The sequence below is a fragment of the Wyeomyia smithii genome, chromosome 2 (genome assembly GCF_029784165.1).
Source record: "Wyeomyia smithii strain HCP4-BCI-WySm-NY-G18 chromosome 2, ASM2978416v1, whole genome shotgun sequence".
NCBI classification, from domain to species: domain Eukaryota; kingdom Metazoa; phylum Arthropoda; class Insecta; order Diptera; family Culicidae; genus Wyeomyia; species Wyeomyia smithii.
Genome location: NC_073695.1, coordinates 228063601 through 228087030, shown reverse-complemented (window position 1 = coordinate 228087030; position 23430 = coordinate 228063601). Strand labels below are relative to the sequence as shown.

General features: G+C 38.1%; 1 protein-coding gene across 1 annotated transcript in view; it reads right to left on the bottom strand.

Moving 5' to 3' along the window:
* LOC129721072 (sodium-dependent transporter bedraggled) overlaps positions 1-12410 on the bottom strand; it is a 276779-nt gene extending 264369 nt beyond the window's left edge. The window contains exon 1 of the mRNA XM_055673198.1: positions 11260-12410. The gene's annotated coding sequence lies outside the window, so the exon portion shown is untranslated. The remainder of the gene's footprint in view (positions 1-11259) is intronic.
* Between the last annotated feature and the right edge of the window lie 11020 nt (positions 12411-23430).

Sequence of the window (23430 nt, the reverse complement as noted above, 5' to 3'; positions counted from 1 at the left end):
GAATCCACATCACCTTGAGATCTGATAAACTTCGTCCCCGTACCAAGTGCACTATGTACAAGACGCTCATAGACCGATAGTCCTCTACGGGCACGAAGCATGGACAGTGCTTGAAGAGGACTTGCAAGAACTGGCCGTTTTCGAACGACGTATACTTTGTACCATCTTCAGCGGAAGTGAGGAAGGGGTATGAAGGCAAAGAATGAACCACGAGCTGCGGTGAACCCAGTACCAGGAGGTCACTAAAGCTGGAATGGTCCAATGGGCGCGACATGTTGTGAGAAGGCCGGCCGGTCTCGAATCCAGCCGGTACGACACGTAGAGGCGTGCAACGAGCTAGGTGGTTGGACCAAGTGGTGCAAGATTTTGGAAGTGTGGCTTGCTCAAGAAACTGGAGACAAGCTGACATGGGCCGAATTTGCTGGCGTAACATTATGACGCAGGTGAAATTCGTAGGGATGTTTCATCGGTAAAGTAAGTAAGTAATAAAGAAGTGTCTCTGGGCATCATTTCGCTTCTGAAAATAGCGTCACCAAAAATAAGCGATATCGCGAGATGGGCAACACTGCTTTTTACAGTGCAATTTTCGCAATGTAATTGGGACTACGGAACACGTGTGATAGTGGAAGTAAAAACTCAACCGATGCTGCTAAAAATAAGTATAGTGCAAGTGATCATTTTGTCACTTCCAAAATTGTACTTTATGCATAGAAAAGAGACAATCGAAAGGAGCGTCATTTGCTCCCACCGAAAGGCTTGCATGAAAGCTTGTATGCATGTCCGAGTGGACAGACAGTTCTGCTGTTTCCACCGTAAATGGAGCAAATGCATTGCAAATAAATGTCTTTGTTTTTCATTTTTGCTTATGTTTTTTAATTTATCATTATTATTTCTAGTTTACTTTCTGAGTGTTGCAATTGCGGAGAAGATCGATTGAAACATTATTTATTACAAGTTTAGCAATTTGTCATCAAATTTTTAGATAATATTTTGGTACTCACATAGGTTATATATGGTAAGATTTATTCATTTAGCTCCTCTAGTTAATAAATACGGGCTAATATACATCTTTAGTTGTTGTTACACACAGGAACCAAATAATATTAAGCATGACTTTAGGCATTAATCGTACAATTCTGATCAACGCGTAGCTTAGTGCACCACCGACGAGGGTAATGAGAAGAAACTTTTTGAAGCGACCGCCACCATTTTGATTGTTCTGCGGAGAGGAGGGCAGGTAATAATCATATAAATAATAGTCGTCATAATCAGGAGAATAATAATAATTGTCTTCAGGAACAAACTGCCCCGGATCCGCAGCGTTTGTATACAACGGTTGACACTTTTCGGTCTTTGGGTTCTCCTTTTCCAACTTTTCCAGGCACGGTTTTTTTCTTTTAGAACTTCGATTCATTCTCACCGGATCTTGCTCTAAATGAGATGAGTCAAGTTGTCTGCTGGTGGTTACTGAAGGTTGACATTTGTGAGTCCTTGGTTTCTTCTTTCTCCATAATTGCCCCCTTTTGCGATTTTTTCTCGTAAGGCCATCATAGTGCTCCAGAGGGTCGGATTCCGCAGATCTCTGGTTATTTAGTTTTACTCCTTCGCATACCGCTGCTGCCCGATTCGCTAGGCCACCACTTCGCTTGTAGCTTGACAACGAAGTCCGAATGTTCGCGGCTCTATGGCTCTTGTTGGACATCCCGCTTTTTCCAGAGGTGCCTAATTCTGTTGCACTAAACAAAGCAGCGGACAGGAAATTATAACCTCCGTTCGTGAGTAAATTTGGGAATACACTGCAAACACGTGAACAGATGAGATATCGATTACTATCAGCCATAATGATAACAAAACTGAAAATAAACATGTACCAGTAACACAGCGTGTTATCAAATCTTGTGGGACGTCAAGTGACTGAAGATGCGGAAGAAAAAGATAAAACTTTACTTTCGTTTTTTTCGAAAACAATCGAATTCCCTACCCACTAAAACCCTAAAAAAGGCTGAACAAAAAAAAAAAAGATCGTTTCCACCTTTCCAAAGGCAGGTGGGGCACAATCCAATTTAAATATTCAACACTCCGCAGCTCTTTCATATCTTCGAGAACCCAAGCTGCACTGCTGCCTGACGGCTCTGATCGGTGAATCTGCAACGGACGGACAGACGCACGAAGGATCGCAAAATGGGACTCGGATTATCTTATACGGTATAGAGTTTCAATTTGTATTTGCTATAAGTAATAGGCTGCAGGATTGGTTTCGGAACAACGGTGAACAGCATCACGGGAACAGAAGTTATCCTGGCGACAAAACAAGTGGCCTTGCCGCACGTGAATCGGTTTTCTTGTTTCGATAAACCCGTAAGATAGCATATTTAAAATAATGATAAATTTGGGAGCTGTTGAAGTGAAATTGCAAAGCAAAGATAATTAAATTGTGGTACAATTTATTCGTTCTAGGTATGAAAAATCTTTTAGACAATTTGAAAGCAATCAAAGTTTAATTTTTTTTGACGATACACTCAAACATCAGAAATTCAGTATCAATGCAGGCTTATCAGTAACACATATTATGGTGTACCAATTTGACAGCCGTATTTCCCACAAATGCTTAGATCGAATGGGGTTCGCCACAGAAGGCAGAAGCACGAAAGGCAGAATCATGGAAGGCAGAACTGTATGACCGTACACACTAGGCAGAATATTTCAAAAGGCAGAATTTCGAAGGGCACGAAAGGCAGAATCACTGGTAGCAAAACCTGACTCACGATAGCCAAGTGCGTGATGACAAATTGATGCGAATCCTGGTCACGGTATCAAAGCTGCTACTCTTCATTTATTATTTAATATTATTTGGTGACCAGACATAATAACTGGTCACAAGCATGCACTTGCATAACTTGCACTTGTCTCAACGGCTTGTTAGTTATAATGAACATAGAACAATTCATGCGGCGAAGACGTATAATCGAGGGCAAGGAACCGAGGCGGCATAAAGCCGCCGTGGTTTCCGCGGTCCCAGGCGGCCGCCGACCCGCCGTCGGAAGCGGCGGCCTCTCGCATACAAACAACTGATCTACTGGTTTTCTAGGATTATTCAAACAGGTTTTCTTTACCTTAGTTAAATCCGAACGAGCGGTAGCGAGTTGGGACAGCATACACTTGGACAATAGAGTCGGCCAAAGGCCGCGAGTGTGTGTCGAAATTATCTCACATCTCCTTATTCGATTGTTGAAATTTAAGCTGCGTATTATCCGTAGAAATAGTCACCAAGGGAAGGGAGAACGAGCAACCCGGACACTTAGGAGCAAAGGCAATGTCTTGAACACTATTTTCAAACTTTTTTCATGATTAAGTATTATGATTGAGGTTAAGGTTAGCCCTTATAAACGAAGAACTAAGTAATATTCTATCGTACTACATACTAACGACGGTTTGGAGTATCACCTGACTACTTGTTAATCGAAAACGGTGGTACTGCCTGTCAGTTCGCCTTGTTGCAGTATGGATCTATAGCATAATTCTACTAAAATCTTACCTTGCGACCACTGGCTCCATTTAGCTCCATTTTATCATGGAGCGGATTAAAGAATAAAAGTGCTAAAATTGGGACTCAGAACACTTTTAAAGAACTGGCAAGCTTAAAGAATGTTACAATCTGTTGAGTTCATAGAAGGACTAAGAGTAGTCCATATTCCACGTGGATATTGACCAAACGCTCCCTCTTCCCCTCTTAATCTATGTTCACATTTTTTTTACAAAGAAAAATTGAAAAACGTTTGCTTCTGTTATTTTTTTTACTAAATTGCTATATCAGCAGAAGTATAATTATACATAATTCCAAATTAAGTCCAAAAACCACCTATACTTATCAATATCATCAAATATTGCCGAAACTAATTTTAAATTCGGTTGCACATGGTTCCTAAGATAAAAGAGTCTAAAAACAAAAATGATTTCAAGTATTGCTAGGTATTTTTGTTTAAAGAGTAACTGAAGTGTTGAAACTAGCAAATGTATTGAAATACTTGCAAACAATATTATAGTCAATATGGCAGGAAGCTTTTGTAGAAGTTAAAAAGATTTTAAACAGAAAAAAATACATTTCATATTTCAAACAGAACGCAACAAAATCAGTTTCAGTTCGACCAAGTTCTCAGGAAAACTCCATAAAGTTGAGCTTAAATTCGTCGCATTTGAAGATTAGAAAAGAAAAATCCAATTTAAAACAATAATAAATTTTCCTCGAATCGGTTAGAACTTTTTATGAAAAAATAAAAATCTAAATTTAGTCCTAAAAAATGACAGTTGAGACAAAAAACTGAAATAATAACAGGCTAATGTAATTAACAAATAGAATTCGATTGTCATTTCCTGAATTTTCTTCCATATTTTCATACGCATTTCAACCTATAACTTAAGAACCCAGAAAAACTCCGAATTCAGCTGGAGCCGCTATGAAGCATTAACGAAAAATACAAGTGAATGATTTCAGAAGAACAGAACAAACAAAACGGTCATAATTCCAATTTAAACCACAGCATATACTGACTAAATCTAGCTGAAAGTGGTTTAAAAAAAAAGAAATAAGCGGTAAAAATTGTTTAAATGTGATCAAGAATAAGCTAAAAATTGATTTTCAATAAGTCTTTATAAATTCAGGGCTGGTAGCGGTCAACGATGTCGAAAATAGTGATTTTAGTTACTGAGTTGATGGAAAAAGTGACCAAAAATCGAGAGAAAAAGTGACCAAAGGTTGATAAAAAAGAAATCAAGCCGTTCTTAAACCACGCGGTCATGATTTGATCAATTGTTATACCCCTACCTTCCGGGGTCTTTTGGTCAAGCCCTCGTCCTATTTATTTTCAAACACGGAGCCTTCATTCCGCTCTTGCTGAAGGATAAGTTAACGATTTCGTATCAAGTGTATTATAAATAGGCTGACAGAAGTTTTCTAAAAGAAATGTGAGTTTTGAGAATATCGAAGAGAGAGGTAGATTGAGAGTGAGTAACCTAAATCAATGACTATCATGTAGCAAAGTGGGGTTGGAAAAACAGTAGTTTGGCGCGCTCACGTCACTCACTTTGAAACTTCACCCATTCTTAATATGGTTTGCGTTGTAGTAAAAATATGAGTGCGGGAGAAAATTGAAGAGAGAGAATAAAAGAAAACAGCGTTAAAAATTAGGTGTTTTCCTGCTATTATTAGCGATACTGCTTACCGTGCACCGCACGGGCTGTTCAAATAAATCATTGCGTAGTTCAGTCAATGGTCAATTCGAGAACAACATTCAAAAAGTTTCGTCTTCTTGAAAAAAATCCCCATTCAAAATTTCAACTTATTCGTGCAGCCCATTATATGGCCACAAAATTTCAATCCCATAGACAACAGGCATTCGATGCACAGTCCGAAATAATATATTTTCCCAACAATCCTTCACTCGAATAAAGTGCTGATACTACACACCTTGTTTCCCATGGCAAGCAACGACGGTAGCGATTAAGTAGATTTTGTTAAATAAAGCGGTCGTTATTTTTACCACACGTATGCTAACAAGGACTTTTGTATTACAAGTTCCTGCTTCGGTTAAAAGATTAACTTAATCTTTGCAATCGACCTTCAGGAAGTTGTGCTTCAAAACGATCAAAGTTGTACTTTTTTCATCGGTCAAAAAAGTGAACCTTTAACCGTTTTGAGCCACGACTTCCAACTTATAACTTATCTAAAAAAAACTGAAAAGTCAGGGTTAATTTTCACTATGAAATATGTGGTTGGAAAATACTGTGTAAGGAGCGATTTTTTCCCTAAAGAGCAGCATTGAGTAACGATAAAAAAACGGTTGAGTGCTGTAAGTATGGCAACGAGTACAACTAAATTCTCAGTCCTGAAGCATTGTAGTTCTTCTCATCACAAGAAAAAAAATTCTAATATTTCGTTTGATGGCATAATTTTGCTACCATCATCCTCGTAAATTTAATCGATTCAATACACTTATCGTCGGTTCAAAAGGTTTCGGTTCAGTGACAAATTATTCTACACTTCAATTCATTGTCAAAATAGTTGAAAATACTGACTAAATGAAACAAAGAGGTGACTTTAGTTCAGGGGCGACTCGTGCAGAGGTGCACATGGGGACGTCAGGCAAAAAATGAATCTAAAATCCAAATTCATGCTCTTATTTTCTTATTTTATAGTTTTATTTTTAAATAGTAACAAAGGGAATTCCTTGCTTTTATTCGCGGATAAAATTGTAATTACTTCCACAAACTCTGATTTTCAGAATTTCTAGTTGAACAGGTAGGTTCAACAGCCAAGAGTCGCCCCTGCTTCAGTTGAATTTCCTCGAAAATAGGGACTTTTTTGTGACCAGACTCAAAACAGTGACCAAGGCACTAAAAAGTGACTTGCTACCAGCCCTGGAAATTGCAAAACAGTAATAAACCACTAGAAACATAAAAATTTAATTAATTTAACTCCCAAACAGCTAGAAAAACAAGAAGCAAAATAATGAAAAATGCCCCTCGTGTAATAACTGGAGGAAGCACTTTGAAACATTGGCAAAACAAACAAAAAACCTCCTTACGCAAATTGCAAAGCATGAGGATAAAATAATCTCTTCAACAACTAGTAGAAAGAACGGCCAAAAAGGCTCATTTCAAGATGGCTGGACAAAGTTTTTTTTTTGATTCTTTTAGCACCAATATTGAATGGTTAATTTGTGGTTTCGAAATCCAATTTGTGGTAATTTGTGGTTGAGTAATTTCTGAGAAATTTTCAGAAAACTGAGTCAAGCCATCTCTGAAAATGATTTCGCTTCAAATGAATCGGACAACGATACATCAATCGAAAGCTCTTAATTTGTGGTTCACGAAAATGTAGTTTTTGTAGGCATGGTTCATATTAAAATAAGTAAAAAACTATTATTTAAATTTTTGAACATTGTTTACCTCTTGTTGTCTACACCGACCGTACGCGGCGTTGGATGAGCATAGTACTGGCACCTGCCGATGTTAGTGCTAGTGGGTTATCTAGAACCTATCGACAGTCGTTCATATTCACTAAGGTCGTTATTTACGCGAGGGATGCGTTCCAAATTTGTGTGGGTCCGCGTAAAAAACGACTTTTTTGAGTTGCAAATATAACAAAGAAAACCGTCCTAAAATTTTTAAACCTCGTTTGAATATGATAGTGGCCAATCTAGAGACCAAAATTCAATATTTTAAATTTTGAGTATTTACACCAAAAATTGTGATTTTTTTTAAAAACTGATATATGATCACTCGTGGCCCAAAACGGAAAACGTGATTGAAATGAGGTCGATATCTACTACTGTACTGTTTTTGAGTAATGGAGGAAAGCAACCCGCGTAAAAAAAAAGCGTAAAAAGCGGCATTACTGTATACGACATACAGTTGTCGCTGCCGTTGAAAGCTTTTTTTTTTTATTATTCAGGGGGTAGTTGTAGTAGCACATTCCTGAGACGAGAAAATATCGAATTTTAATTCTAGTCAGGACTCACACCTTGGGGCATTTACCATGCGTTTCAACCGTTCCCTACAGTTCTAAGGCCCATTCCCGATCTTCAGGCATCATTCCGGTTTATAAAATACCCAACAGTCGAATACAGTTGCGTAGTTGGTTACCAAAATATTATTATATTTATCGAAACAAAAAAATGTTCTTTATTATTATCAGGCTGTAATTTATTCCAAGAGTTAAAACGTATGTGCTAATAGATTTTAACATATAATAGATTTTGTATGAGAAAGACCAGATCACACCCCTAGGTGTATTAATTTAGTTTTTTTTTTTCAAACAATCGGTAAACGGCAAAACTACATTTCCGGAAATGATTCGACCGAAGATCGAGAAAATTACGCTCGCATGTCTACGTAAAACTTCACTTATTTTGAGGAAATTTACGTAAAACACACGGAGGCTTGTCAACTACAAATATCTGCTAATTGATCAACATTTGCATTTCGCAGCAAATCTGCACATACAGTATCCCTGCTGTTTACATACTGTTTCACCTAGAAATACTCAGAGGAAGAGATTCGCGGTAAAAAAAATCGCCAATTCGGCAACTGGGTTTCATATGTCAGAGGTGCCAGATCTCTTCTCAAAGCGCAATGTTGACTAACATTCGACTTGTACAATCGGTGGTGACGGTGAAAGTCCTTAAGAATAGTGAAGTGCTTCGCAAAAACTGTTAAGGTGATATATTTTATGCTTATGTTTAATTTTATACACCTTCACTTATTTTGTTACCTATACACAAGGTTTGTTGAACTCCGGGTAAAAATCACTCATTCATTGGCAATAGAACAAAAAATCGTATAGAAATGAACACGTTTTTTTTTTGTACCTGATTGCAATACCTCTCAATGTGGTGTTACCTTTCTTGTTCGTTTGGCTCACCGCATATCTCTCCCTCTGAGTATCTCTAGTTTCACCATACTCATCGCTACACGAAAGCTTTCTGAGAAAAAATCATCTAGATGGTCTACCAGCGCCGCGTACGGTGGGTGTTGACAACAAGAGGTAAACAATGTTCGAAAATTTAAATAATAGTTTTTTAATTATTTTATTATGAAGTATGCCTACAAAAACTACATTTTCGTGAACCACAAATTAAGAGCTTTCGATTGATGTATATATCATCGTTGTCCGATTCATTTGAAGCGAAATCATTTTCAGAGATGGCTTGACTCAGTTTTCTGAAAATTTCTCAGAAATTACTCAACCACAAATTACCACAAATTGGATTTCGAAACCATAAATTAACCACTAAATATTGGTGCTAAAAGAATTTAAAAAAAAAATTTGTCAAGCCATCTTGAGATGAGCACCAAAAAGATACATAATTAAAATTCAGCCAAAGTGCATAAAAACATAAAACAGTAAAAAGGCCACAATAGAAATTAATTTCAAATTGAAAATAAAATCGTTTGAACAAGCAGGAAAATGCCTCAAAAACCAAGTAATGATAAATAACTTTCTAATAACTCTAAATAGCATCTATAAAACAGAAAAAAAAACCAAACTCAAGAAAAAACCGATATCAAACTTAATTTAGAATGCATAGAAACCTCTTCAAATGTAGCTTGAAACATGCAGAAATTCCTAAAAAAAACGAAAAAGAATGAAGTCCGAATTCAGTTCAAAACAATTGAAATACGTCCCTGAAAGATAGTAAATGCTAACATGGGAAAGTATAACTTAAAACGCTTTAATTAGACAGAAAAAATCAAAAAACTGATGCCAAACTGATTCCAAATTTAGCTCGAATCTTTCAACTAATGATTCAACTAATAAACTTTCAACTAATAATTCAACTAAAAACTAAAGACCTCTGCTAACGAAAGAAAACAAAGAAAAAAATATATCTAATTCTACATGATCAACATGTCTCAATAATGAAGAGGCAAAAAGAAGAGATTCTAAATTTATCCCAACGACTCTAAAACTATAATATCTGTATAATTTTTATTAAAGACCAATACAATATTTTTTTGGCAGATTCCCAATTTTCGGAAAGAATATCGTGTTCACGTGGACACTATAATTCTAGATAACTTTGTTAAATAGCAAAAAGACATGGTAGGTTAGTTGAAGTCATAGACCATCTCACAGAAAGAATCTATTCAACCTCACTTTTTTGATAGTTAGTTGTAATTTTGTTTACGTTTTAAACTTTGTGTTTTTTTTTTTCTGGTGGAGTAATCGTGTTGGTAATGAAAATACTGCTCAGTTCATAATTGTTTTTAGTGTACTGGCACCTCACGCATAACATTGAACGGGCATTTCGATCACAATTGAAGTGATCCGCTATAATTGAGTACGATACTGCATCACCCGAAGGTACACCAAGCTACCAGTTTTTGTCAAACTCAGATGTATCAAGTCACCCTGCGATTGTGGGACACAGATTGACCTTAAAATAGACATGACGAAATACCAACTTTCTTTGACGTTCCGCATTGTACGAATTGCACTTATTTGTTATTGTGATGAATTTTATTACAATGTTTAATTTCACATAGGGGAAAGTAGGTAAAGACGGACACTGCGGGTAAGATGGACACTTTCAATATTTCACAAACTAGAATGTATTATGATAGTCGAGTGATGCGAATACCTTCTTTATAGTGTGTTAATGCTTTTGAGTTGCATTATCGGTTTTCAGCAAGCAAACTGTCAAATTTGTAAGTGAAACAAAGAATATTTTCGTGAACGCGCAATTTGATGTAATTTTTATTCCACGGAAAATAGTGAAAAACTCGTGAAACTTACGTGTTTTCATTTGTTCACAATAATAAAGTGATTAATTAGTCTTTCCTCGGTTTTCTAGTGAAAATCCAGCAGATTTTCGATGTTCAGATGAAGAGCTACGATCGTTTGAAAAATTTACAACCAGGTCGGGCAAGACGGACACACTATGGTAGGGAAAGATGGACACACGGATTTTCCAAGAATTTTCACATGTAGCATCTGTTGTGTACTACAGATGTTCACAAAGTACACCCGCGAGAGAAACCAGCAGATATAAATCACTTAGCAGTTAGAACAGGCCATATAGGCGGAGAATTTTCGCCTTCATCGAAACCCATCCTCTCAAACTGTTCACGTAATGTAAAGATGGATTCTAATAACGTAGAGTAATGTATAGCCATCACTTAACACATAAATCAAAAGAATGCTTGACGTACTACATCTTTTTTGTGAGTGTCCACCTTTACCTTCGTAGTGTCCATCTTACCCACCCCAAGTGTCCGTCTTTCCCAACCATGTCAAAAAACAGCAATTTGTAGTCTTATTTTTGAAGACCCACAACACATAAAACTTGGAGGAAGTTCACTAATACCAAAAATGATTATGAAAACAAATGACCTGAAATTTCTATTTGTATGACTACTGCGATCTAAATAGCAATACCTAAGTAATTATTTAGATTAAACCTTAGGGTGCCCGTCTTTACCTACTTTCCCCAAGTGGCATTGGAATTGTGGTGTATTTATTATACGCGTGTATTGCTGCTATAGGCTTTCGAATGGTGTATCAGTGCTTAGTATGAATCATCCACGGAAATCGTTTAAATGGAAATTCAAAACCACCTTTTCAAGCTGTTACATGAAAGAAATGTTCATCACCTGTCAAAAATATTAGGTTTGCAAATCAAATTGATGTAAATGGCTAGAGCAAAGAATTTTGTTGCATTTTTCCCTAAATGGAAACCAAAACTTTTAAAACTGACTTACATTTTTCCATCTAAATCGTCCGATTGTTGACGCCGTATAACAATACGAAGAGCACGATTTTTATAGAACAACACTTCGGTCTACAACTGCGTGTCAGCAGACTGGCATTTACGACTTGCCCAAGACCTTTCTTATCGCTGTAAATAATTGTAGCTTCGTCATGAAATGAAGACACTTGCCACGTTTATTCTGCCACTACGGCTAGCCTAGTTGATGACTCGTAGCATTGTGCACTCTTCTCATCCACGGTAAACTATTTCAAACTTACAGATTTCTTGCGTATGAAACTCACTTCGCCTTTAATCCACTTTGATTTCTTTAGACACACTTCTTGCGTGGTAAACAAAACCATCACCAAAGAACCAACCTTCCTTACTTCTGTTGGTCCGTAGCCAACGGACGGATGAAAGCAGGAAAAACCTGATCGCGCGATTCGCCAAATCAAAGCCCCTGGTGCACCGTCGTCGTCGTCATTCCCGTCGATCGTAGGAGCACCGTGCGCGCGGAAAAGGTCGTTGATATTCACCACAGCTTCTTGCTTCTTGTGCACAACATCGACCGCCGTTCTGAAGGTAGAAAATCACTCACTTCGATCGAGGTTTGATTTTGACATCCGCGACTGACTGCTGCTTGTCAGTTTCGCTCACCGCCTGAAGTCACGTTTCGTCATCGTTTTCGAGCACCACCCTGACGAATTTCTACACTACTTGACTTTGCATCTTTCGGAAAGATACCTCTCAGGTGCATTGAGGTTATATTCCAGCTGTTACTTCGATCGCACGACCTGAATGACGGTTGCACGCAAAACGAAACACAAGCACGTATTGCCACACGGACACGATCTGACGAATGTTCTTATCACCCCGGAACACGCCACAAACGTGGCAAAACACAAGGTAATCCACAAAGTCCTAACTTTTTTTTCGTAATCAAAATCGTATTTTCAAGAGCTACAAGAACCGTTCAAGCCAAGCCGAGCAGAGCCACGACGTGCCAGCAGCTTAAGCCATAGAACTGACTGCCTGGCTGGAAGTGGAGAAACCGACTGGACGGGTTTTTTCGGCTTCCTCTTCGTCGTTCCTACTACTTACAGCCTCGCACACCACACCAAATGTAAACTTCAAACCGCGTCGAGTCGAGTTGAGTCAAGACTCGCGGGGGCTCTACTGTCTGTCGGCGGCGGACGGAATGGAACTCCTTCATTCAACAGCGCTCTTCCGTCCGTTCGTACGAAGTTCACTATATTGCGAACTCAGTGCGATGCAACGGTGCGATAAACCACTACATGCATACAATCGGGGCACGATCATGCTCGCTCGGTTGTACCGTCCCGGCGCACAAATAAACAAAGCCCGGCAGCATGGCATAAGTGTAGGGAGGATTCCACGCAAAATCGCCGATAGAGTTCAGTGAAACTGTGTCGGTTTGATGATTCCGGTAATTTAAGTATCTTTATTCACCTGTAATCTCAAAAATAATTGACGATCATACCTTGTGCTTAACACGCAAAAATATTGTTCCGAATTAGATACAGCTCGCCCTGTCAGTAGATATTAGTTAGGACGCTACAAATTTCACAGAAACAGAAATATTGAGAATTAAAGAGCAAAGAAAAATAAAAGATTTTTTTCTAATAGTTTTAGTTTTCCGATATCGTATATGATCAATGTATAAATAAACAAACATAAACGAGTCCAGACACATTTTATGTATCGTTAAACGGCAAACCCAAACACCAAATTCACAGAAATGGTTGAATAGCTATAATCTTTTTTTTCGGTTTGAGCTTTTAGAGTGCACCTGTATTTTCTTCCCGGTGTCATTTGTTTTGAGAATACCGTTTTTTTATAAAATTTGCACGATTCTCTTTTGATCTTTGACCAAAATTTTGTATCTTGTTTCTAAACAACAAATTTAACGAAAAATCTTTATTTAAATATACAGATCCGATAGGTTTTTTGCTTCAATTACCAAAGAGAGAAAACCCACACATTTTCACTGAAATTTTAGGTAGCTACCTTTTGATCAATCAGTGTGAAATCCCTCATATACACTGTAGTAGCCACCCACACAAGCATAAACAACGACGGCTATGCTTATGATGCGCTCGACTGCATTCGCTCGGAGTTGGGTTGGATTGGCACCACGATCTGAGTCTGCACGCCGAGCGCATAATAACGTGAGTGTAGAGGGTCAACCAGCAGCGTTATGTTTTGATTTGTCGCTTTCCGGCAGGGTTCGTTGATTTATGCTGCGCATAGCGACCGCTCGTGCACGTTGCAACAATGGTGGTTTATGTTGCTATTATATGCGTAGTAAAGTATGTTGTATGTATGTGCGTACGGGAGAAAGTAAAAGGAAACGGATTAACGAAGTGGATTGCGTTCGGAGCTGCTTTGCGTTTGTGATCCACTTGTACGTACGACAGAGTGGACCGGCTAAGTAGGGTACGGTGAGTGGCGTATTGTTATCTTAATTGAGACGAGTGTAATTACTTTAATCTGCATGTTGTGTGTTGACTTGTACACTGGACCAGTTGATTTCATATGTTGTCTAGCAGCGTACACGAGTTACATACATATTTTAGGTATAACTCAAGCATAACTTAATGCAACATGGCCACTTAGTTTTCGGCTTCCACCGAACCACATTTCAACAATAATAATATTTATTTTATTGGGGAAAATTTCGCAAAATTGGAATTATGCTTTATCTAAATGATTATACCAAATTTTCAGATGTTAATTAAATACATTTCCTAGTAGACCTAACAGTAAAAAGTAGAATATAACTCCTAACGATGTACCGTAAGGGAGCATTCTAAACTGCTGCTCTTTTCGCTGTTTGGTAAAATTCATTAGAGGCCTTTTACATACCACGTGGAAAACTTAGAGGGGAGAGGAGGTACGCAAATGCCCACGCTTGTAATGATAATCCACGTATATGTGATATTTAAAATAAATAGAAATTTGCCAAAAAAAAAAAAAAATTCCTATAACAAAGAATTCTAAAAATATTCTGGTTTTAGAGTCGTTTCAGCTAGTTCAGATTGAGATAAATTTGTAATAATGTCGCTTGTGACCTCTTCGTTTTTACTCACTTACTTAAATGGCCGTACTCCAGCAGCAACAAACTTTCAGACAATATAAAGAGTTGTGTCTGATGAAATTTCACTATCAGATCACAGGCAAATTCTTTTCGATTACTGTGCAAGAGAAATCTTGCAAGAAACCTATAGAGATCCCAGGAAAACCAACTGGGATCTCGACAACAGTAAACTGTTGATCGACAAACATATCTTTGAAAGAGAAATTAAAACCAAAGATGAGCTGGAAACCTGCTCTAATTTAATCACAAGTTAGATAATTAGTGCATACTACGAAAATTGTCCTACCAAGACGCGAGTGTCAAATAAAGACTCACCTTGGTGGAATAAGACCCTAGAAGGACTTAGAAAGTCCTCTAGAAAACTGTTCAATAAAGCGAAACTAACAGGTAGTTGGGAACTGTATAGAATATCAATAACAAAATAGAAACGAGGAAATAAGAAAATCCAGAAGAAACAGTTGGAAATTAATGGAACGTATTGAAAAGACATCCACTGATACTGATGAAGTGCAGGATCAAACTGGAGAGCAGCTAAGCTCACATGCGACTTGGATTGAATCCCAGGAACTTGCCTGTTCTATATTCAGTAAATCGAAGGTTGAATGGGCAATAGACTTTTTCCAACCATACAAGTCTCCGGGAATGGATGGAATACAGCCAGTTATGCTTCAAAAGAGCAAGCAACTGTTTATTTCAATTATTACGCAGATGTGTAAGGTGAGCCTAATACTAAAATACATTCCATCTAGTTGGAGACAAACTAGAGTTACTTTCATACCAAAAGCCGGAAAACGGGATAGGACAATCCCGAAAGCGTTTAGGCCAATTAGTTCAACTTCCATCTTTTTGAATACTAAGGAAAAACTAATCGACTATCATATTAAAACAGTATATATGAAATCCAATCCATTAAGCAAATTTCAATTTTCACTGACGCGCTACATATGTTTTTTGGAAAAATCGAAAAATCCATCCATGCAAAGGAAATTTCCCTGGCAGCCTTTCTTTATATTGAGGGAGCAATACGTCTCACAACTCAATGAAAATAGCCATGGAAAGGCATAGCCAGGAACACAATAAAGTGGATTCATGCCATGCTAATAAGTCGTGGAATAACGGCTAAACTCGGTGACACGTCCCTAACAAGAAAAACTACAAAAGGACGCCCTCAAGAAAGGATATTATCTCCCCTGTCATAGTCATTAATCGTACACGATCTTCTTCGGAACCTATCGGAAAACGGCTCCGAAGTGATAGGTTTTGTAGACGACACGTAGTGATTTTAGTTAGGGCACGACTGCGTTATTTCTAATAGAATGCAAACTGCACTTAATCTCACAGCACAATTGTGCAGGCGAGAGGGGTTGAGTGTAAATCCATCCAAAACAACTATCGTTCCTTTTACTCGAAAAAGGAAATACATTATTCCTAAATTACGATTGGAAGGCAGCGATATAAAGCTTTCCCCTGAAGTCAAATATTTGGGAATCATACTTGACCACAAACTAAGCTGAAACACTCAAATCGAACAAACAATTACCAAGCCCACAGACGCCGTATGGGTATGCAGCATGATACATTGGATATATAAAACAATAATCATACCCAGAATAACCTACGCCTTGTTAGTTTGGTGGCCCAAAACCACTGAAACATCCACTCAAGCTAAGCTAGGTAAAATCCAAAGATTGGCCTGTGCATCGATTTGTGGAGCTATGAGAAGCACTCCATCAAAAGCCCTAGATGCAATACTTCTCAGGCTAAATCGACAATACAACCTAAAAGAAGGAGATCTAACAGGACAACTGAGAATACTGAAAGATTTCCAAATAAATAATCTAATAAAAAGTAAGGAGGATGGGCTGGAGAGGAAACCAAATTTCGAAATTCCCTACAGAATATTAGAGATAGAACGAGAAAGTTGGCAACAAGGTGGACCCACAATTCGAGACGGTTCATTTTGCTTCTACACAGATGGTTCTAAAATGAAAGGTTCCGCGGGTGCGGGATTCACAGGACCAGGAATTAAGATTTTTTTCCCGTGGGACACTGGCCAACAGTATTCCAGGCGAAAATATACGAGATAATAGAATGCACGAATACGTGTCTGAAAAGAAATTATCGACACGCAAATATTTGCATTTTCTGTGATACTCAGGCAGCACTTAAAGCTCTGAATTCTTCTTTCTACCACTCTAAACTAATGGACAGGAATGCATTCTGTCGCACCGAAAGTTAGCTATGAAAAACCAGGTTAACTTATACTGGGTTCTTGGTCATTGTGGAATCGAAGGAAACGAGAAGGCCGACTTACTAGCCAGACAAGGGACATCCACTAACTTTGTTGGCCCAGAACCTTTCTGTGGAGTTTCCCCGAGCGCTCTTATTGCTGAACTCGATGAACGGGAGAAAGCGATCATCAAAGCAAACTGGGATGTCATAAGCGGACTACGACAATCGAAAAGATTCGCGAGAAGAGCCTCGTGCTGCTCAGGTTAATTGGGAAGACCTGAAAACATTCCCAGGTCTTATTACAGGGCACTGTCTGAGTAAGTATCACTCAAGAAGATAGGCAAACTTGTTGATGATAAATGTCGCCTTTGTGGCATCGAAAGCGAATCTTCAGAACATCTACTCTGCAAATGCCGAGTAATACAACGCAGATTGCGTATCTTCGGTAAGGGACACATAGAACCTACCGAAATTTGGAGGGAAAGTCCCGGTGAGGTAATACACTTCATACGTAGTGCGTTACCCAACTGGGATAAATCCCAACAAACAATTTTGTTGGTTTACAGCCTAATAATCTATTATTCAGTGGATTTCTGTTGAACTAAAGCTTAACAAGCCGTTATCCAACAAAATTGTTTGTTGGGATGTGCAATGTAGCAAGGACATCAACTCGTTAAACAGTGATGTACCTGCTCGTACGCACTTAGAGTAAGTTGAAGCATACCACAATAGATCAAAAAATGGTCGCAATGGTTCAGTCTTCTACAAGGGAAAAAAGGCGAATTGTCATGTTCTTCTGTCACCTAAGAAACATTTCTTTTCATTTTTGGTCGCAACTGTCTTCCAAAATTATCTTAATTTTTTGGACCAAATTTAAGTTTTGTTTGGGAAAGGTTCAAACCAGTTAGAAAAAAATATATAATTGCCTTCATTTTTCAGAACTAATTAGCTATCCCTATCGACTAACAGCTATAAAGATAAAAAAGGACTTTTTATTGCACGTGGGTTTGCTTTCGTCAACTCCGTTACTGCAACAAAAGAATGGTCATATTCAAATGCCCGCCGCAAATATTTCTACCTCGGAATCAGTACGTTGTTCTGTGTCGAATACAGAAATAGTAATATTTGTTTAATTGTAGCTTTCGGCGTTTTTCTGACGTAATTCTGACGTAATTTATGCTCTATTTTTTGAATTTTCAACTTGTTGAACTGAAATTTGAATTATAATTTCGGAACTAATTAAGTAACTAATACTTTCTGTTTGAAATGTTTTCGGCTTCGTTTGCTTCTCTATTTTATGCATTTTGAGTTAAATGTAATGTATATTTTTTTTGAAGTAGAATACTTCTCTCAGGAAGTTCGGCTACATAGGGATGTGAAATAAAAATCTAAAACCGAAAATAGTGAAAAATATGTCCAATTTTAAATGCTAATAAATCGGTTATTATTCGATGGATTTTCTTCGTTCTTGCAGCAATAGATTGGAAAATCTTCTAAGATTCTCCTCAAAAGAAGATAATTGTAATTTTATTATTCACACTATTGTACTATTGAAAATAGTCAAGCCTTGTCAAAACCAAAAATTCGACCTCTGATTGGTCGTTATATGATTGCTTCCCAAGCACGGTCGACAGGATCATATACCTTGCAATTTAAAACGTGCTACTTGGCCTATAAAAGAGCCTGTTTCAACCGGAGCCGCTCATAATAGTTCTAGACAGCGACAACAGCAGTGATGGCGGAAAGCGGCCACAGCTGTGGCGTAGCAATGGATAGCGCACTAGTTGCAGCGGATTCCAGCAACGATAGCAGCTGGGCCAGCTGATGCAGGGACAGTGGATACCAATGGCAGCGTATAGCGGCCACAACTGTGGCATGGCTATGGATAGCGCACTAGTTGCAGCGGATCTCAGCATCGATAGCGGCTGATGCAGAGAGGCATTTTAGTGTAATGCAGTCTCTGTGCGATAGTAGGCACTAAAAAATGCATTCAATGAAAAGTTGACTCATTTTGACAACACGTGAGCCGTCTAGTTTTGAGTGTTAAATCAGCTTTTCACTGTTTATTTTATGACAAGGAATATTTTATTCACACTGTCAGTGATAACGCAAAGATGTGATCGGCCTCTTATGCGATACTATAATGAACAACAAATTGTCCTTTTCAGGATGAAATAAAAACTTGCTTGAAGAGTTAATATTTTCTAATGAGTTAATTCACATTTTTAAATTTGTAAAAGTTATAAATTTTACTTTATCTCCGTGTCTCAGAACGTACTGAATTATCTTTTCGTTCAGTCATGATCACGCCATCCAAAAAAATTTCATCTCAAAATTTAAAAATTGTCAAGCCCCAACCATGACAAGCAACTTACTATATTATTGAAAATGGTCAATCCTTGTTGAAACGTGAAAGTCGATTGATCTGATTAGTCAACGTTTATTTACTAGAAAAAATGACTGACACGCAAGCAGCCGGGTTATCTTTCTTGTAAAAGTATTCTACTTCAACCTTGCTGTCGTGGCTTTGCACACAACTCTCCTGTTATTTTAGTCTTTCATAACTTGTAGAAAAGATGGTATTTTTTCAGCTTCTACAAAAGTTTCCAGCCATATTGAGCTAACTTTTGAATCATTTTTGTTTTTGGTCTTTTTTTTGGTTTCTTCGAGTAGTTTACAACCATATTGAAAATCATTTTTTGGAATTTTGAGCTGAGTTTTGGCTATTTTCGGTTTGGCCTTCAATGTTGTTTTTCTGTCGTTTGAAAATGTTTTCATTTATTCAAAGCATACTTTGTGATTATGGGGCCCATATTATAGAAGACGAGGCGAGTGGTGAGTTACTCGTCTGACCAATTTTGGTATTACAGACGACGAGTCGGTTGGATTTTGAACGAGTAGCTCGACTCGTTCGTGACTCAGCTGTCATCAGTTCACTTTAATGAAGCAAAAAAAAAATTAATAGTTATTTAAAATCATAAAGCTCTTAGCGACTAACTTTCTAAATGTATCCGTTTTATCATATATTTCAGAATTAGGTTTGAAAAAAAATTGGTTCTAAAATACAGTTTTTTGTGAATTATTTGTGATTCTTCAGCATTAAATGTAGATTTATTGAAATATATGATCGATATGACACAATTATATTGCATTACACTGTTCAACAAAAGCAAAAAATATCCTGCCCTAAGTCTCAAAACAGTTGCACTGGAAAGATTTTAGCTATTTAAACAGTCATGTGAAATTTCGTGCCTCTAGCTGTTGTTAAAACGCATCAACAATCATGTGTCGCATAGTAATTGCTTGCCGGATTCGTCGCTTCAACGTTTTGTTTACAAGAAAACTTAAGTCTCTGAAAAAAATGTTTGTGACTAGGAGCACCAAAATTCACAGGAATAGTTAAAGGGCTAAATTTTTTATTTTTTCCCAGTTTGAGTTTTGGGGCCACACCTGTCTTGGCGTTATTTCTTCCAGAATCCTTTCTAAGCTAAATTTAGGATCATTTAATTTGTTATTTGTTATTTGTTATTTATTGTTAAATCATCTGACACATTGGTGGTCTTAATGATAATATATGTTACTAACTAAATGCTAATTAATATTTACAAACGATAAGAAACACTTTAAAAACAATTGAAACACGCTTCAAAAACAATTAAACCTGTCGTCTACGAAGAATTTGTTTGAATGTGGTTACTGAGATGTTAAAATCGAATGAATCTGCTACGACGTTGAAGCTAGCTGACATGAAACGAACGGGGTCGTGTTGCCCATATGATGCAGTGCGATGCGGTAGCGATAGAAAGTTTCTCCGCCATTTTTCCTATGGAACGAAATCACACAGCATTTCAGGATACTAACTGTTAACAGGTTAATGGAGCACCACTTTAAAAAAACGTCGACTAGTCGCTGAAGTTCGAGACAGTCTGAAGTATTTCTTATTGTCTTGAACAACTTTACATCGTCTGCAAAAAACATTCGGCAATTTTCTGGCAACACTAACGATACATCATTTATGTACAAGGCAAAGAGCAGTGGTCCTAAATTACTGCCCTGCGGAACGCCTGATACATTTGAAAAATGAGCAGAATGTTGCGATCCAATCTTCACGTAGAGTGTACGATTTACCAAATAGGACCTCAACCATTGTACCAGAGCGGGGGCCATTCCAAGTTTCTCCATCTTAGCGAACAGGATACCATGGTCGACGCAGTCAAATGCAGCTTTCAAATCAGTATAAACCGCATCAATTTGGGCTCCTTCGGTCATATTCTGCAGGCACGTTGCGGTGAATTGAACGAGGTTAGTAGCGGTAGAGCGTTTTGGATAAAAACCATGCTGATCGATCGAGATATAGTGTTTACAACTAGCGAAAAGTGCATCATAAAAAACGATTTCAAATACTTTTGAACAAGCGCAAAGAGAGGTTATGCCTCTGTAATTCTGCACGTTGCGTTTGTCACCTTTTTTGTGCACCGGAAACATGGTCGATATTTTCCAACTGGTTGGAAAAACACATCGTCGAAGCGACAAGTTAAATAGCAAGCATAGTGGGCGTACGAAAACAGCTTTACATTTTTTCAGGACGCAAGATGGAATGCCATCAGGCCCAGGAGCGAAAGAGGAATTCATTTTGTCGATTGCAGCTTCCACTTGACGGTCGGTAACCGTGAATGAGCTGAAGTCAATGACGTCTCTGGGGATACCATCTAAAGCTGAATCTATTTCTGTAGTTGTAGCAGTAGAGTAGCGGAAGATCTGCTGAAAATGTTGAGCAAATAAAGCACACTTTTCGAATGTCGTGTTTCCTTGACGATTGTTCAAAAACATGTTCTTCGGTAGACCATCTTCTTTCCTTTTGCTGTTAACAAACAACCAAAAACGTCGGGGGTTTCGTCTGATACAACTCTGCATCCGAAGAGCATACCGTTTGTACAGGTAGCGATTATAAATCCGATAGGAGTTACTAGCATGATTGAATGTTTGTTTCGTTAACGGGTTACGTGTTCTGCAATATTTTCGTAGCGCCAAAGACCGCTGTCGTTTCAGTTGACGCAAGCGAGTGTTAGACCATGGAGGCTTAGGTGCTGGCCGGCGAACAGGAACACACTGAACAAGTGTAGTCTTGATGGTGTCATTAAAATACCCAATTGCATCATCGAGGGAGGTTCCACTTTCCAAAAATTGCCAGTCGATTTGAGAAATTAAATAGCTCAAATGGTCGAAGTCAGTTCTGCGAAAATCTAAATTTTGTTCGGTTGGACAATTCTCAAATTCAACGGGCACTAATTGCTGGACCGTGATTGCCAGCGCAGGGTGGTTGAAGTCTAGAGGTACTAGCGGCTCATCTGCCTCAGAAAGTGCACACAATGTTTCATTATTAGTCAGGGCCAAATCAAGGAGACGGTCATTACTATTAGTCACGTAGTTTAATTGAGACAGATGGTTTAGGCTTAAACCATCTAACAAGGCTGAGCTCCCAGCTGAGATCTGCGACTGGATATAGTCGATAACTGGCATATTATCATTTCTACAACTCCAAATCAAACCAGACTGGTTGTAGTCACCAAATAGCAATGCGGGATCGTCCCGGTTCAAACGAGACAAAACAGATCCGATGGATTGGACATGATTTTCAATAGCAGTGACATCGGCTCTGCGATCAGGAGGCAAATAGATAACGCCGACACTGATTTTGTAAAGCGGCATTGTAACTAATACCCACAACTGTTCGAGAGTATTACAAACGGGAGCGGGGTCAGAATAGCTACTAAAACGGTTAGACACAGCAATCAAAACTCCTCCACCACGCGTCTTAGAACTATTGCTCTGATTGCGATCGCATCGATACACGGTGAAAGCGCTGCCAAAAAGCTGTACTGAATGAATCTGATCATCTAGCCACGTTTCAGTCAATTAGCCTAGGGGAACTGCTCCATTTTTCATCTCATTAAGCCGATATTCACGAGGAATGCACGGATTAAGCACCAAATTTTCACGAAATCATTGAACAAATAAACAAAATACGCTTACGTGCGCTTATGGAAGCGTTCAGCATTTTATATTTAGTAAACTTAGCTAGATTTATCCTGAATTTTGTAAAACAAAAAAATTTTCACAACGCTCCACATCCATCTCAAAACTTGGGTCACTGCTCAATTATTCATCTCACGACGCCCCTATATTCATCACACTGTTAATCATAAATGAATCACATTATTATGAATGAACGTCGTAGCCCGTCGTAGTAGGTTACCTAGATATCCGCTGTAGTTGTTTATGTGCAAAATTGGTAACCTAGATAACCACTGCAGTGCTCTCGCTTTATGTCAATATGATGATCAATATGATTTTTTGGTATTAACAGAAAATGATTTAGCAACTTTTGATTTTTTTCAACGCAGCGAAAACAGTTGAAAATACATACAGTTGAAATTTAGGAATTGCAGAAATTCATCTCATATATTTTTGGTAATCCAAGCTTGTTTTTGGAAATTGGAGGTGAATTTCATTTCAAAGATTAAGGTATTCTTAGTGTAGTGAGTGATTTTGTTTAGTGATTAAAATGAAAGTGGTCCGCTAGTGATAAAAGAAACTTTGGTTGACTGCTGAACGAGTCCCGTTGTAGCCGTATAGAACGATGCGCGGATTTTGTTTTCTGAGGTAGGTGATTGAATTAAATGAGTTCTTAAGTGCAGAGGCCCGACTATAATATCAAATTTAGTGCTTTTAAGTGAGTTTTTGAGGATTCTACTTTATGATAAATCTAAAGTAAACTAAGAAGAATCCATTCCATGGATTAGCAGATTGGTATAGTTAGAAAATATGCGT